Source organism: Anas acuta, chromosome 2 (genome assembly GCF_963932015.1).
Source record: "Anas acuta chromosome 2, bAnaAcu1.1, whole genome shotgun sequence".
Taxonomy (NCBI): domain Eukaryota; kingdom Metazoa; phylum Chordata; class Aves; order Anseriformes; family Anatidae; genus Anas; species Anas acuta.
Window position 1 is genome coordinate 151,735,557 of NC_088980.1, and position 18,674 is coordinate 151,754,230.

Sequence of the window (18,674 nt, forward strand, 5' to 3'; positions counted from 1 at the left end):
AGGAAATCTTGCTGATGCTTTTGTTACAGAGTCACAGTATTTCTTAAAGTGCAGGCTCATAAGATTGAAGCTATCATATTTTAAATGCTCATAATTTAATTATTGCACATTGTCTTTTCTAGCTGAATTATTGATTTCCCATTCCAGCTGTTCTGTCTGTAGTTTGTAATATGACTACCATCCACTGTCTGCTCACTGTTTTCTCCTATGGGTATGGATGTTGCATGATTGCTTGCACTCTTCCTTTTTCTTTCTTTCTTTCTTTCTTTCTTTCTTTCTTTCTTTCTTTCTTTCTTTCTTTCTTTCTTTCTTTCTTTCTTTCTTTCTTTCTTTCTTTCTTTCTTTCTTTCTTTCTTTCTTTCTTTCTTTCTTTCTTTCTTTCTTTCTTTCTTTCTTTCTTTCTTTCTTTCTCTTTTTCCTTCCTTCCCTCCTTCCCTCCTTCCTTCCTTTCCTCCTCAGTAATTTTTGGTTTGAAAGAAATTTTAAATATCGTGTCTCAAAACAGTTGTATGAATCAGCAATTAACAAATGATGACCTTATCATCCATTATCAAAGGGCCTTGGCATTCACAAAGAAGTTCCCTTCCAGTCACTAAATCCTGATGCCGGTCTCAAGGCAGAAGAAATACATTCCTTGTCAGACACATACAATCTTGTATTCTCACAATCCTTTTAAATCAGAAAGAGATTTTTCTTTATAAGCAGTTTATATATAAGTTCTTTTGAAATACAGTAACCGAACAAGTAACATTAGAAATATTTTCAGTTATATATATATTATTTTCCCACTCCTTTTTGTAGATAAATGGTAGGGACAGGATTTATTTTATTTTAAATCTGCTAGTACTTCCTCTAAGCTTTGTAGGAATCAAATGTCTGATAACTTAACATAGTTTGTTCTCCTGCATGGGCCAACCTTCATGAAGAACCACTTAGCCCATGACAGTCTGATAATTCCGTTCATCTAATCTGTGAACATCATACCTTATACCAGTCTTCCAATACTTAAAGTTGACCTACAAGGAAGACAGGGAGAGTCTCTTTAGTGTGTAGTAATAAGAATAGGGGGAAAGTTTTTAAACTAAAAAGGGTAGGCTTGGTTTAGATATAAGGGAGAAATTCCTCACTCAGAGGGTGGTGAGACACTGCAACATCTTGCCCCGATATGCTGTGGATGCCCCATCCCTGGAGGTGTTCAAGACCATGTTGGATGGGGCTTTGAGCCACCTGGTCTAGTGGAAGGTTTCTGTGTTGGAACTGGATGATATTTTAGGTCTCTTCCAACCCCAAATATTCTATGATTCTGTGATTACATTATCATAATTATTTGACATTTGGAGGTGGGTCTCATAAGTTGCTCCGAGGCACTTCAAAATGAAAAATTATTGTTTTTCTGACAAAATATTTTCTCTTTCAGTTTTCATTTGCTCCAGTTTCTTATGAAAAAAAAATAGAAGTTTTAGTCCTAAGCATATTATGTTTTTCCATATCCCCCCAAATTACCTGTTTGAAAAATAGGGAAACTGTTAATTTAAACAATATATGGTTAAAAACATGGCTTATTTAAGTCTATGGCAACTTTGCATTGATATTTAGGGTGCTGAGATACTGCTCACTGAAATAAATAGATCTCTGGGTTCACATTTCTGATCTCCTTCCTCCAAAGTGCAGTGTTTTCTTATGAAGGCTGAACAACAGAGAACGTTGATATACTACTGACTTACAACTACTGCACTCATGTTCAGAAATACCTACATTCAAGTGTCTCTGCGGGAATTACTTAGCTCTTTTCTCAAATCTGAAAGATTAGCAATGGTACTCAGTAAAAACTCATTAAAGATGGTTAAATCAAAACAAAAACACTCTGATAGATCTGTTTTTTTTTTTTAGAAAATACAAGTGCTCTGAATGCTATTCATAATCATGAATATATAAGATATACCATCATTATACCATCATTATACCATATGCCAACCTATTATGATGAACCACCAAACTGTATCCTCTTTTAAAACTAAGAAATCTGTGATAAAGCTCTTGTTATGTGTTACTATTGCTGAAACAGAACAAACTAGAGTTAATAAAATAAAGACAACAAAGTCAAAACAAAGCTGTAAAATACACTTCTCATGGTTTACTTGTGATCTTTCTGCAGTGTAGAGTTAGGAGTGGCCACATTAGCCATTCCATCAAGGTCAAGAATCCCGAATAAGTTGCTATGGGAAACAAATTACTGAGGTGTCAGCTGGAGCTGAAGGTTCAGATATGAGGGAACTTTACCCATTATATGCTTGAAAGATTTTCGGAACAGCAGAAGCTAGAAAAGAGCATACTGGTAATAACAAGACGAGGAAAGCAGATGTTTCATTGACCTTTGATCTATGCATTCGGACTACCCATTTGCCAGCATGCCTGAGTGGACCAGAATGGAATTGCAAATAAGGAATGCTCTCCTGAGGCACAAGTAAATAAATAAATAAATAAACAACACTTTTTTTAAGACCACCTGGGACTTTTTGCCTATTACTGAAGATGAAATGAGACATTTCTGATTTTATTATGGCATTAATTCAGAGCAAGGAATTGAGAGTTTGTGAAGGGACAAGCTAACATACCACAGAGATGGTATTCCCCCAAACACAGTTTTATTCACTCACATAGTTAATAGTCATTGTGAACATAATGTTGGCTGGAATTGTTTGTAGAAAGAAATTTAGGCACCTTCTATCCAACTTTGATACTCCTCTTTGTCAAGGCACTCTGCTACTCTTGACCCCATGAAGCTTACTTCCAGATTTGCAGAAGTTGGAATGTTTTAGTTTTCTACCAAGTGGAAACTTTCATAAAGGAAAGAATTTATGCGTAATTACACACAGGCTAGTTGCGAAAAGCTTAGGGTAAAACACTCTCAACTAGTTTAATATTAATGATCTAGCTGCTTACTCAGATGTTCAGGGAGGGCTTGCGGTGAGTGGTCATAAGAAAAATAAAACAGCTTGTCTTTATGGCATATGTTTAGGTTGTTATTTTTTATTTTTTAATTATTATTACTTTTTTCCATTGCAGAATTTTATATTAACTAGCCAGGAACAGGAAAGGGACTTCACAGTAAGTAGAAGAATTACTACCAATTAGTTTGGGTTACTTAGTCTGAATCTGAGTGTAGTAAGTTCAATTCTGAATTAAGAACTCCAGTAGGATAGAGGAAAAAAAGATCTGCTTTTGATACTAATACTGGATATTGAATAGTGAGTGAATGAAATAGGCAAAAATCACATCCATTAATGAAGAAATTTTGCTACAGAACATGTAAAACTCTGGCATACTGCTTCTTTGACCTCAGGAGATATTACCTCTTCTTTTACCAGTCATTCCTACAATGGCTTTATGTTTGGGTGTTCCTTGGTAGAGGAGTATTTTGGATCTGAGGCTGGGAGAAAAAATCATGGACATCTCTTGGTTAACTCTTTGCATCACTTCTATATCTTCTACCCCACTAAAATATATATTTATATATATATTATATATATATATAATTAAATTATATATATATATATATATTATATTATATTATATTATATTATATATGTATTATTATATAATTATATATATAGTATATATTTTATATATATATATATATATATATATATATATATAAAAGACATTATTGGGTAATATTCATAGAAACACAGCAATCAAAAGGAAAGACCTATGCAAGAGATCTAACAATTACAACAGCTTGTGAGCTACTACATTACCCCATGGAACTTCACTGGTAATGCTTTGAACTTCTACATATTGTATGTATGTCTATATTTGCATATCTAGTATGTTAGAGCCAGGGCCTCAATGTAAACATGATTTCTGGATAGGGATATGTATATCCTAGAAAGGATGAAAGATCAGACAGCTATAATATTTTCATTTTATTTATTTATTTATTAATTTAGCTTAGGGATATGGTTTAGTGGGGACTGTTAGTGTTAGGTTAGAGGTTGGACTCGATGATCTTGAGGTCTCTTCCAACCTAGAAATTCTGTGATTCTGTGATCAGACAGCTATAATATTTTCACTTTATTTATTTATTTATGTATTTAATAAGATACTAAACCTGTTTAAATATATGTCTTGATTTTTTCCCGTGTTACTTGTTGAATTGTAATGATGTAAAGTGTGTTAAAGCTGGATATTTTGTTTTCATCATGGCACTGGGAAAAAAAAAAAAAAAAAAGATAATAAAAAAGTGCTGTGACCACTTCCTTGTGGAGCCTTTTCCAGTGCCTGACCACCTTCTTGGTGGAGAACCTTTCCCTAGCACCCAGCCTGACCCTCACCTGTCCCAGCTCCATGCTGTTCCCTCGGGTCCTGTCGCTGTCCCAGAGAGCAGAGCTCAGCGCCTGCCCCTCCGCTCCTGTCATGAGGAAGCTACAGGCCGCCATGAGGCCTCCCCTCAGCCTGCTCTACTCTGGGCTGATCTCAGACATTCCTTGTACATCTTGCCATCTAGAATTTACACCACCTTTGCTGTCCTCCTTTGGACACTCTTTAATAGTTTTATTGCAACGCTTTTTCTTCTTATATTGCAACACCCGAAGCTGCAGACAGTACATTTAGCATGTTCTTTTCAAGACAGGGAGTAAGAGTGGTGTGGTGGTTCTGAACTACCTACTGCTGTTAAACCAACACAGAAGTGATTATAAGGGTTACCAAGAATGTTCTGTAGAACTTGTAAAAAAAATCTATTTCAGCTACTACACTTAGGGCTGAAGAGCAAATACTTTAGTATATTTAGTATTAATATTTAGTGTTCATCTTTATGAATCTGGAACTTACCTTGCCAGTCACTGAAATGGAAACACCTTGGGGAAGTGGAACAATTGTTTAACTATGCACACCAGCCACAGAAAATGTAGAAAAACACCTTACTTGATGGACTCAAAGAACATAAAGATTAAATATAACAAAGTTACATTGTTGTATAAAAAAAGTATATATCACTTGTCAATTAAGGGGAAATAATTAAGGTAAGATGCTTTCCAGAAGCGGAATGCTAAGTAAAAATACCCTGAAAGCTTTAGCTTTTGCAGTTGGCTTTAGCAACAAATCATAAACTGGACTGATGTCATTGAAATAAATCTTGAAATTGTTATGGTAATGAATTTTCTTGAATGCTTAGTATAAGAAATACTAGATAACAGCCCAAATCCCCTGTGAAAGACAGGAAACTCTACTGATTTATTAAGTCATGCTCAGTATTGATTATGGATTAACTGAAATATATCCTCATCCAGCAGACTATGCCTATGTTAGGTAGCACAAACTGAGGGTTTGGGGATTATACAGTGATGTCTTTCAGAAAGTAGGAAAACTTTTTCCTAGGAAAACTGCCTAGGAAAGGACAAGATAAAGTGTTTGCTTGCAGTAGAGGTAACTAGGTTCAATAATTTAGGTCCCCTCTCTATTTTGTTCTTATTCACATTTTTCAGCTTCTCTTAGACAGGGGTAAAACACATTATTGGTAACTTTTAAGGTGAATTTATCCAACAGGCAACAAATGGAAAGATGTAATGTAGTGTTTTGTGTCTATTTATTTATTTATTTTGTCCCAGGTAAATGTAATTTGTGATGATCAGTGCCTATCTGAAAACATTTAAGTGTGTTTTACTCTGACAAATACTTTCTTAGAGATGGCAAAAAATACTTTCTTAGTGTGTGGCAAACACACTCTAATACAAGATCTGCATTTTTAGTAGGGGAAATTTTCTGTTTTTAATAACCTTTGCACACAGCAATCTGCATTCTATTTCTCATTCCCTGTTTTATCTATCCTGAGGGATTGAACAATAATCTAATATTTTATTTCTCTTTTAATAGCAGACGTAACTTTGTTTCTGCCATCACGTCTTTTTCATCCCACTGCTTTCTTAAAATATGTATGCCTCTTCCTTGTTACTAACCATTCCTTTTGGTCACTTCTGGCTGCTATTGATTCCTTTAATTTATTTATTTATTTATTTATTTATTTATTTTTAGAGATTGACATAGCTGGTAGATTTTTCAAAGCTATTTATGCTCCTGGTTTACAGAGAGATACTTGGCAGGATTTTGAGGGCATATTAAATGCTGAGGAGATTTTCAGTTGATCTTAACAAACTTCAGTAGCCAGCTCATTTGTAAATTCAATTGGGCACCAAGTATGTTTGGCAGGTTGACCCAAAGCAATGCACAGAGCACCAGATGTAACTTGTCTTTTGGACTAGTCTCAGACTAGACTCTAGTCTTTTACATGACTTAAAATAGTATTATGTATGTCTTTTGTAATTTACCCATCACTCTTCCTCATCCTCTTTGCAGTTCCACCATTTCATACAGTTTTCAGAGCGGTTACCTGTAGTTGATAAAAGCAACATGGTTGTACAGCTCTAGTTCTCCTTCTTATTGTGTATAAATTCTTCATATGTTGAAGACGAACATTTATTTGCCCGGCTGACTTCCATTCCTCTAGCTAAGCATGGTCTCTCTGAATTTCTTCAGTAGAAAAATAAGCTGAATAACACATTATACTCCAGGCATAAAAAAGCAATGAAGCCCTTCAGAGTTCTCTTAGGTGGTGCAGTTACATCCGCTCTGTTGCTTTCTATCGTTACTGAGGAAACTATCTAGTACTGAATTTAATTAGCTGTTTTTTTTTTTTTTTTTTCAATAATGCTTGCCTGAGATTTGAGCAGTAGCTAGTACCATACATCGGTGTAAAGCAGCCAAGTTTTCCTCTTCTAAACACCTTAGGTACAGGAAATTTAGTAAAATTATACCTTGCAAAATGAAGGCAGGATTTGCACTGGGGACATCTTTAATTTTTGGAAGTTTATTATGAGATTTGGAATACATTAGCAGGCTAATGTATTTCTCATCAGAACTAGAGGAATTCGAAAGCAGGTGAATTTTTATTTTTTTTTTCCTTCTTTCCATAAATAAAGAATCAACCTATGATTGTAGACATATTGTTTACATATGTGTAGTCATATGGAAAATGTTCATGTTGCATACCTCCCTCTCTCTCTCCCCTACCCCCCTCCCCCCTTCCACTCCCTAAACACAGATAAATGGTGCATCAGCATGTATTTTTTGAATGAGAAGCAGAGAGAATCACTCCTAATGCAGCAAACCAGCTGGACTTGTGAACAACATGGACCTATTGCATTTTTGGTACAGAAAACTTCAGCCTGGACATTCCCAAGATTGTTGCTAAAAAATCGTGTGCATGGGCCATATTCAGATTTGTGGCTTACTGAGTCAGATGACTCGTAACTAGTTGTATTCTCTTTATTTGTGTTCAGCCTAAATGTTGGGGAAGTGCTGTATTTTCTGACATGCAGAAAGCAAAATTGTGGAGAGGCTAAGGAAACCACATTTATATGGTTGTTGTTAGTGGGATCCATTATCTGATCATTTAAGATGTTATCTAAATTATTGGTGGAATTGATTCTTCATTCTGGGAGCTTCAAACAGTGTTTCCAACTCAGTTTAAAATGACATTTAAGGTACTTTAATGCATTGTTGGCCAAATGTTTTATTGTTTAGCCAGGTCATACAATTTCACTATACATAATATACAAAAATAGATAATATAAAGGAAACATTTAAGTTTCCTAAATAAATGATAGCATTAAAAAAAAAAAAAAAAAAAAGAGGTAGAACTATATAGTAAAAACTATATGGTAAAAACCATGTCAATTCTTAGTGCCTGTTTTGTCTTCAATAAAACTTTAATTTTCCAGAATTTCTGAAGAGGTGGGGAAATAGTTCAGAAGAACATGGTTATTTTGGCTCTTACAAATATTCCTCATGGATAGGAGACACTTTGTGGAAACTCATCTCCCCTACTGGGGAATTTGTACATAAACTACTACAAGTGCAAGTGAGTTTATTCCTTCTATTCTGTCTATAGATAGGAATATTTGAGGACTTTGAATTGCACAGTACCATCACTGAATATAACTATTTAAAACCCATGACTATTTCCAAAGACAAGGTTGCCATAGTGCCATTAATATTTTAGTCTTTGTATTGGAAATAACAGCTGGAAGAAGTGTTCCTATGTCTGTAAAGAATTCTCTTTTTGAATTTGTGTCTTAGTGGTTCTGAAATGTTCAACTTAATCCTCTGCCAAATTCAACTGGAGTGGATGGAGGCCACAAAAGCATTCAAAAATCTTGAAACGATAATGCCTTCAGCAGAAGCAGCAGTCAAGGATGATTTGAAGAGTGGGATTCTGGTTTCATTTTTGATCAACCCTTCTTTAATTACTGTAGCACTGTTGCAGAAAGATTGGTAAGGTCAGCACATATTAGTTCCTAAAAGCCTGTTGCTCAGCCACACAGAAAACTTCTCATTTTATTGGAGGTTTATGTTAAAATTTTATTCTTTTTGTATCAGCTGAGAGGAAAAAATACCCACCACCACAAAAAAAAAAAAAAAAAAAAAAAAAAAAAAAAAAAAGTAACATCAAAAGTAACATCAATATGTGATGGTATATATATCAACCAGTAGATTATTTTGCAATAGAAGCTTGGTAGATTGGTAAAACCATTTTTCTCCCATTTTTCTGTACGTCAGAAAAAAATCCTTTTAAAAAAATGTGAAGATGTTGTATTTTATTTTCCTGAATTTTAATTTATGCAAGCTTATATAAGAATGAAATGTCTTAATTAGTGTTCTTATACAGAGGATAAACCTATTATATTTCAATAGGTGATATTAATAAATTTTCCCAATCCTTGCTTCCTTCTTGCAATATTACACGCCTTTTTTTTATTATTATTTTTCTAACTACAAAAAAGATAAATATATTCAACTAAGTAAACAGATTTGTTTTAGGAGAAAATGAAACAAAATAAGTAGCTTCTTTTTTGCACTCCTGTTAGTATTGAAATCACACTTTTAAACCTTTGCTTGTAATATTATGCCTAAATTCCTTGATTCCTGTACCTTCTTCTATTAGGAAATTATTTCATTTTTCATGTCACCATTTCTTTGCAAGTAAGCAGGACACATACATCTATCACAATATTCAGGGTCTTGAAGGTCCTCAGTTAAACAGAATCACAGAATTGTAGGGGTTGGAAGGGACCTCAAGAGATCATCAGGTTCAACCCCTAAAGGTTCTATTAATGTTCTATTTTGTGAATGTCATTAGGGTTTCTGGTCAGTGAACTACGTATTCTCCTTTCTTTGATCAGCATTTTCTAAGGTATGTCTAAAAATACAAATAAATAAATAAATAAAAATTGCAGGAATACTGATACCAATTGACAGTTTGAAAAACAGTGTTACCTATAACTTCTGTGGAAAGTCAATGAATTTTTGTAGCTATCTGTTCCTGTGAAACTAGGCATAGAAATTCTTTTTTTTATTATTTTTTTTATTTTTATTTTTCTCTCACCCCTGGAACTGATAAACACACCCACTTCCAGTATATACAATTTCTAATGTAAGAACATAGGCTTCATCTCAGTGTATAAGGAGTGAAATGGAGTATAATGTGGTGACTTAAAAGCAATTCCAGTTTTAATTATTTTCCTTAAGTACCCTTTGAAATTCAAACATGTTTAAAAAACAAATGTACAATAAACTACAATAAAAACAAGAAAAGTTAATCAAAAACTGTGCACATTTTACGAAAGGAGAGAACTTGTTACAGTTTTCAAATTGAATGGTCATGAAAAGATTGAATACTATTTCCTAGTACTTTCTGGATTATTACATTTTTATTTATTTATTCTTATTTTTAAATGTTCTTCTTATTCCCTGAAATAAAAATTTTCCCTGCAATATAAAGCAATAAACACCTATTCTTGGAATCGAAGGACTACTTTTAGTTTTTATTACGGGACCTTTATTTATTTATTTTAGTGAAATGCAGTGAATTGGTTGCACAGTAATTGAAGATACAAAAAGTGTTTGGGCTTCTTTCTACTGAATTGTACATGAAGGACAAACTTGCTTTCTTCTTTCCAAGTAAGTTTTTCAGAAGTGGAAATAAAAGTGGAGAGCGGGAGGATCATCAGCAGCAATACTTTATACAATGCTTTTAATATTAATACTTTATATTACTTATTTAATATAAGTAATAAGTATTATTTATATAATACATATATAAAGTATTAATAATACTTTATATAAGCAGTTCCTTAGGTATATATCTTAAGCTAAATTTACTTTTAAATTAGATGATAAGTCATATTTGTGTCTTGTATTAATGCCTTGAATTGACTTTTTTTTTTTTTAATCTATAGACATGGACAAAATATTTTTGCTTTCCTTTTTTAATTTTATTTTTAATCATTATTTGTGTGAGGCAAAACCTTCTCTTTGTGTCTTATTTCTGCAGAAAGCAAACAGACAATGGGAGGACACAATGATGCTGTGCCAGACATGGATGGTCTAATGATATGGATGTCTCAATGATGACATGGGGGAATGCCTTTCCTTTGGCTAACAGTCCGTGCTTTGCACCAGTCAGAAGTGAAGAGACACAGTCATATTTGGCTGGGAAAGAGTTAATTTTCTTTACATGATCACGATGTTGTGTTTTAGATTTTTGATGAAAATAGTGGTGATAACACACTACTGTTTTTAGTTGTTGCAGAGCAGTGTTTACACAGAGCCAAGGGCTTTTCAGCTTCTGATGCTGCTCTGTCAGCAAGGAAGCTAAAGGATGCACGTCTGGAAGGAGGCAGCTGAACACCTGCCTGACGATGGGAAATGGCAAACAAATTCCTTGCTTTGCTTTGTTGCGCATGTGGCTTTTGCTTTACCTAGTAAACTGTCTCTATATCAACCCACAAATTCTCACACTTCTACCTTTCTAATTCTGTTCCCCATCCCACCTGAGGATAGTGAGTGAGCAGCTCTGTGGTACTTAGCTGCCAGCTGGCATTCAACCACAACAGGCATGTCAAAATCACTTAAAAGGTGCTGATAGTGGTTATAATGTACAAATGTTACAGATACAACTGCAGATAATTAAAGCATTTATTTTCTACATTCTTTGATTTTTCTAGTATTTCAGGCTTTTCAGCGTGAGCAAAAGCTACTATATAGTGAATATCTTTAACAGTTTGTTTGTTTGTTTTTTTTTGTTTTTTTTTCACATGAACTTTTCATTGTTTAATTAAAGGTTATCTCATAGCCCCAAGGAATCTGTACATCGTTCATGAGCCAGAAAATAGTCAGCCAATTGGGGAAGTAATTACACTACAAAAGTTAAGAAATCAAGTTTTTTCCTAGATTATTTATTTATATTCTCCTTTCTCCAGTTTACATTGGCAGTTCCAGCCAATCCCTCTTCCAAGCTTAATGCCGGCTGTCCACTCTCTTCTTTGGCTTATGTGCTTTGATTTATCAATGTGGCATTTACTCTTTTATGCTTTAAGCTTTCCAGGTTTAAAAAAATAATAATGTAAATCCTCATGTTACCATATTCTATTGTGTTTATTAAAGAAAAGAGTGCATTTGAGGGAAAGTTGCTTCCATGCCTTAGCTTTTTTTCTTTTAACATCTCTTCCTTCTCATACTCTCCAGTCATTTTTACATTACATAAAAAATTCCTCTATAGCAGTCAGCAGAAGTTGTCTAGATGTCTCATGAGATCTACCAACAAGCAATTCATGGGGCTGATCTTTGGATCACCACGCATGTAACTCTCAGTATTTTCAGTGACACATTTCCCTACGATATTAACAGTATATTTATGTATTTATTAATTAACCACCCCCCAACAACAACAAAAATGCACAACATTATGTAATTTCCTACAATGTTCACCCTTGTATGTGAACATGCTTCTTCTACCATGAGGAAAATACACTAACTGGAGGGTTAGTCAGCAACCACTGAAGTGGGCCAGCTCTCCAGAGGCCTTAAAAATGTTATGTGTTACCATTATGTGTAACTCAACGTCTTGCTGACCTACAGTTCAGCATTGCCTCCCTGCCTGTGAGCAACGTGAACTGCAGCAAAAACTCTCTGGGAGCTGCCCGTGGCAGCACAGGCATTCTGGTGACAGTAAATTTTTATCTTAATCAATTTTGATATCTTGTAGTCATGAGAAATTCTCCTGCAAGAGCAAATGGAAAACCTTTCTCACTTCCTTTACAGCTGTATGGGTGACCACTGTGGGCTTAAAAACAGATTCTGACCAGGAACTTTGGCCTTATTTCAAAGCAGAGCAAAACTAATATGGTCTTACTTCCTTATGAGTTTGGTTAAAACCTAATTTTTTCATCTATTTCAATCTATCTAAAATATCTTAAAAGATGGATGCTAGTGGATGTTTCCAGCTGCAAAATTTATACCAGACTTTGTGTTTTTCATTAAACTGATTTCCTGTATTCACGGCAATGCTGTAAAGCTTCAGGGGAATATTTCTTCCAGTCCTGCATGTTCTTCTTATTTCCAGTGGATCATGGTATGACCCACACTGTACAGGTGTTAATCCCTGATTTTTTATTTATTTTTTAATTAGATTCTCTTAAATACTTTAAGTATTATTTATAGTTAATTGAAATCTATTTCCAGAATAAAGGTACTTCATTCAGATTTGAAGTCAACAACTATAGTTTAAAATAATGGGGATTAGAAAAAGCAATATTACTCATTTTTGGAGGAGTATTATACTTTTTTTTTTCTTTTTTTTTTTTTTTTTTTTTCCTTAGAGCCTTCAAATAAGCTTTTTCTTTAAGCCTCATATGAAAAGAACAAAATAAAATTAAAAAAAAAAATGTGTTCTCATTTTATATGACTTAAAATAAGTTATATTAAAAGCAAATGGGTTTGTTTAATGAAATCTAGTAAAAGTTTTTTCTTGTGCTGAAGAAAAGTATTTCATTAAATGGGGCTATATGCAACTTTGGTAGGTAGCATGGTAGCATGTGATATAGTATTGGTTTGGGATAGCAAGTTGGCTGTTTCCCTGCTACTCCTATGTGGCTGGAGATGCTGCAAGCTATGAAGCAACATAGGCAATCACTACCCTGAACATCTGTTAATTCATACTGAGTTCTAGACAGCAAAGGCTGCAAATTAAGATTGAAATGATGGTAAGGGTTGTGATTATCATAAGTTTTATCATTTGGACAATTTTTCTTCTTTCCCATGGGGTTATATGACTCAAGGAAGCCATTTTCACTATTTTAACATGAAAATATAAATCTCCTTCACTGCTATGCAGAAAGTCCTGATGGAATAAGATTCAAAGTCTGTAACATCATAAAAAGAGTAATAAAACCCAAACATTGATGATGAGATTTCCCCTAACTTGGGGAAGGTTAATTTATGGTGACTAGATTTAAATGAACTTGCTCTCATTCAAATCTCATGGATTTTCCTAGCTTTGGCCCTTTCCATCCGACTCTTTCCATTTCACCCTGTAATTCTAAGACCATCATATACTGCATTCTGGATGTCCCTTATGGGGTCAGCATAAGGTAGTTAAATCAAAATATGGTTGTTTCCATCCCTTTCAAGTCTTTTTACCTCCTTTCCCCTCTTTCCACATTTGTATCTATCACCAGCTTGTAGAAATGAAAGCATCATTGGACTTTATTGTCATTAAATCACAGACAATGACTTTTTTTCCAACATCACAAATGAAATATCCTTACCTTCAGAAAATCTTACAGAGAATACTACTAATGTATTTTTATTGAACCTACTAATAGTTCTCAGCGTAGTGCATTTTTTTAGTCTCTGGTGGATTGTATACCAAATTGCTCTTCAGAAAATGCCGGATTTTCATAATTTATGGCAAAGTATAGTTTTGTGGGGGGTGACTTTATTATTTTTAATGTGCTTCACTCTTACAGTCATTAACATTTGAAGCAATCTCAGTGTATATATAGGAAGTCCTTTGTATGTACTTGACAATATTTTATGCATACTATAACTGTGTCAATCAGCCTGAAACCTGGTCCAAGTGTTGTGTTATACTTGAAGTGTTAGCGACAGTTACTGTAGAATGAGGAATTTTGTTTAATGATGTGTGAGTTCATACTTCATTTGCAGTAACCCCATTTTTCAAAAGTTTCTGAAATCATGACAAAAGATTATGGATGAATCCTTGCAAAGAAAGTAATATTTCTCGAACACTTCTAAACATAAGAAGCAAACAAATATGGACTTTTTAATGCTTTTTGAATATTAAAATGCATATTTGATTTTATTATTATTAGTAGTAGTATTTTTAACTCATCTAGCAGGTTACTGGGCTTAAATATAACAAAGAAAAAACTGAGATTATATCAAAAAATGCATATGTTTGGGATGGCATCTTGTTTTCACCCAGTGCTGGAAAAGTCTCACATGGAGTTTGAGCCTGCTCTGGGAAACCCTCACAAATGTGATTTTGTTGTTTCTTTTCAGCTCAAACTGTGGAGACAAGAACTAAAATTTTATCATTTAATGCTGTCTCTCTGTAAATGTATTCATATAATGTATTTGCCTTTCCCATTTTCTCCTCCTGATCAAAACCAGTAACATTTATTGTTGCATAAATAATAATTTATTAATAGCCAAATTATTTTTGAAATGGCAAGGTTGTAATGGAAGCAAGAGGTATTGTTCCTAACATGAGCTCCTACTATAGAATGAAACAATCACATTGATCCAGGGGCATTATGAAGTGAATCTTGCTGTTTGAGGTGTTTTGGGATAATCTGAGAAGTAAGTACTGTATCTGCTCCTTTTAAGAATCTAGTGCTTAAGACTACATACCAGCCAGTTAGATGCTTGGTCCCTATTTACTTCAGCAACAAGAGAAGTCTTAAAGACCAGTTTCTACTCTAGTAATAGATTGCACATGATCCAATGAGTTTAATGAAGCAATGCAGTGCTGTATTTGCAGACCTGGCTCATAACAAGCTTTTTCAGATTATGCTAAATTTAGTTAGAAATATTTAGATTTTCAAGGATGCTAACAATTGATGGATTTTTGAATGGAGACGTCATTGCTGACAAAGAAAGCACAACCTTGAAAAGAAACCACTAGAATTTAGGTTCTTAAACACTTTTATTCCTTAAGCTTATATATATATGTATTTCTGAATGAGTTTCTGAGGAAGCGGCAGGTTTGGTGACAGAGTCCAACTCCTGATGAAATCTCTAGAGTCTATAAAAGTTAGTAGATGTAACTGTAAGTTGAAACATACAGTTTCCTTTTTGTTATTTCTATGCAGCCTGAATGTGCTAAAATGATCATTTCCCACAGTAATTTGGAACTACTTCATATTTCAGCTGGTGCCAGAAATAGTGTAGAGAAAAGGATAGATTTTAAAAGGCAAATTTCTATACCTAAATCTCTTTTGTTACAGTTCTAAATAAATCTGAAGATCTAAAATAATATGTAATGTTTTTTATTTCCTTAGTTTTAACAATCACACTCTCTTTATAAACTTCTTTTTGGTGTTGCTGTTGTACTTTTTATATTTATTTATTTATTTATTTTAATAAAATTGTTTAACTTTCATAGTTCAACGGGGACCCAAACAGACTGGTCTTTGTGACCCAAAACTACATCCAGAAGAAAGAAAGATTTTGTCAGTGGTGTTTTATCATTTGCTCACAGGTTTTCATTGTATGTTCTCAAAGTTTCTAAAACAAGAACCTGAAACTGCTGCTAACATCTCCAGTCAATTCACTCTGATCTTGTAATCAAACAAGCCTGCAAAGAATCTGCCAGGCAATTTTTCTCTAAAGTGTTTGAACCTTGCAGGCATATTTCCAGTGCCAAAAATCATTACAGAATTGAAAACCTCTTAGTCAGGTACAATCAAGTGTGAATCTTGGTCTCTGGGTATATAATTTTTTAGATTTAGGGCATGTTAGTGTTAACAACTTGACAGCTTGTCTGAAACAATTAATTTTTTAACTCAAAGGATCTCTGCTGTCATAACTTCTTACCATTATCATAGGAGTGTTTGAATCCAGCCTGGCAGAAAGAAATCCATTTCTTTTTTAAATTGAATGACTCCACCTTTTATTTCTTTTTAATTATTGTCATTATTAAACTTGTGAATCAGGTACCACAAATTTAAATATTATCTGCCTAGTTTAAACTTCCTTTTTAGTAGTAATTTGTTAAAAAAATAAATAAATAAATAAATGCTCTTCCAGACTTCAGTTCTTTCCTGCTGCAAAAAAGATCCCAGTAATATTTTGCATGTGTAAAATCACTGTGAAAGAAGCAAAAACAGGAAATGAAGGAACATCACAGACTTTAGTCACACTTGGGAAAGAAAACTTGGCTTGCTTCAGAAATTTAACGGATAATCAACAGAATTGTAGCATGAAATAGTTGCATGTTGCTTAAAAACTTTTCCCATAACTCCCTGGATAAAGATCCATGACAGTAAAAAATTCCGAGAGCTATTGTCAAGTGGCTATTTGCAAACCTTTTTATTTTCTCAAAGAAATAATAGTGACGACAAGGTCCTATCAAATGGCTGATCAGTTATTTGGATCTTAAAGGGAAGTGACAGAAAGAAAAACAAGTAAACTACATTGTCACCTATTAGAAGATATATATAGGTTTTTGTTTGCTTTTGATTTTTTCCCCTGGAGATGTTTAAATAGTATCATCTGACATTAACAGATTTCATTTGTCATACATGTATTTACTTCAGATTTATGTCAGGTAAATTCATGACAAGTTCAGAATTTTTAAGTGTGAAAGTTTTCTGAATTTAACCCTTAGTTTTGCTGTGTTTTTACTCTGCTGGGCAGTTAAACAGTGCCACAACCACTCTTTCACTCTCCCTCCTCAAATGAGAAAGGGAAGAAATACAATGGAAAGGGCTCAAGGGTTGGGATAAGGACCGGGAGATCACTCAACAATTATTGTCATGGACAAAACAGTCTCAACATAATGAGATTAATATAATTTCTTGCCTATTACTAATGGACTAGAACAGTGAGAAATTAAAAGCAAACTAAAAGCTTATTCTCTCCATCCACTCTCTTCCACCTCCTTCATCTGAACAGTGCAGGAGAATAGGGAATGGAGGCTGTGGTCAGTCACTGACACTTCATCTCTGCCACTCACTCAAGGTCCCTCTCTGCCCCTGCTCCCCGTGGGGTCCCTCCCACGGGATGCTGTCCTTCCCGAACTGAGCTTGTGGAGGCTGTCCACAGGCAGCAGCTCTTCAGGAACTGCTCCCACACGGCTCCATCCCACGGGGTCCATCCCCCAGGAGCAAACTGCTCCAGCATGGGTCCCCCACGGGTGGGCGGCAGCTCCCCCCAGACCCCCTGCTCCTGCGTGGGCTCCTCTCCACGGGCTTCAGCTCCGGCCCGGGTCCTACTCCTGTGGGGGCTCTCCATGGGCCGCAGCCTCCTCCAGGCCACATCCACCTGCTCCACCAGGGGCTCCTCCACCCATGGGGGGGCTGCAGTGTGGAGATCTGCTCCATGTGGGACCCATGGGCTGCAGGGGGACAGCCTGCTCCACCAGGGGCCTCTCCACAGGCCTCAGGGGAACTGCTGCTGCATGCCTGGAGCACCTCCTGCCCTCCTGCTGCACTCACCTTAGGGGCTGCAGGGCTGCCTCTCACTCTTCTAATTGTGGTTGTGCAACTTTTTTTTTTTTTTCCACTGAAATTTACGCTCACAGAGGCACTTCAACATCACTTATTTTCTCTGGCCATTGGGGAGTCTCTTTGGAGCTGTCTGAAACTGGCCCTTATCCGACATGGGACAGCTTCTGGACTGTTTTCACAGAAGCCACTCCGATACCCACCTCCCCCCCCCCCCCCCACTACCAAGCCCTTGACATGTAAACCCAATACAAGTCTGTAGGGTTTTTCATGACACCAGTTCATCCTTTAGCCTGGTGTTGTCTTCTTTGAATTCAGACACAATGCATCTTTTGCATTAATAGTCTTTTAAGAAATGTGGTTAAGATCACCAAATAATTTCTCATGAAGCCTTTGCTTCAGCCAAATAAAATTTAATTTCAACAAACACTGAAAGATTATTTTTTTTTCATCTCTTTTGAAGAAGTTCTATTTCCAAATGTTAAACTTAGAAAATTGTTTAAGAAAGATTAAATACCTAGAGGAAAACATCTTAGTTAGCTAAACCTGCAGTGTTTATTTTCTTCAGCTTTCTGGGAAAGCTGTTTATTATTCGATTAGTCATGTCATTTTACTTGTAATGCAGATTTACCAAACAAGAACATTGTAAGCCTAAATTCAGAGCTCATTGGACATAGTATAAGCCTAGATACTACTAAAACTGGACAATTGCACTGACTTAATAGAACTAAAGTGGATCGAGAATGGATATGCTAATGCCATGTGTGCCTGTACTACTGCCCCAATCTATAGTTGTTTTCTGTAAACGTTTTTGTGTACATTATTGTAAATTCTATTCAGTTCCTTTATCTTTGTGGATATATTCTGTGTTGCACTCCCCAAGACCATTCCCATTCTCCAGACTTGGTTTCATAAATCTACTGATAGTCTTGGCTCCTTCAAAATTTGGTTCAATACAAGGGATCTGCTTCAAATGATGAAGTGCTCACATTTGCATTTTTGACAGGATAGACTTTCAGTGATGTTAGTGTCATTGAGGTCTGTGAACCTTCAGTAACTCTAGCACATAAAACTTTTGCTAGGGTG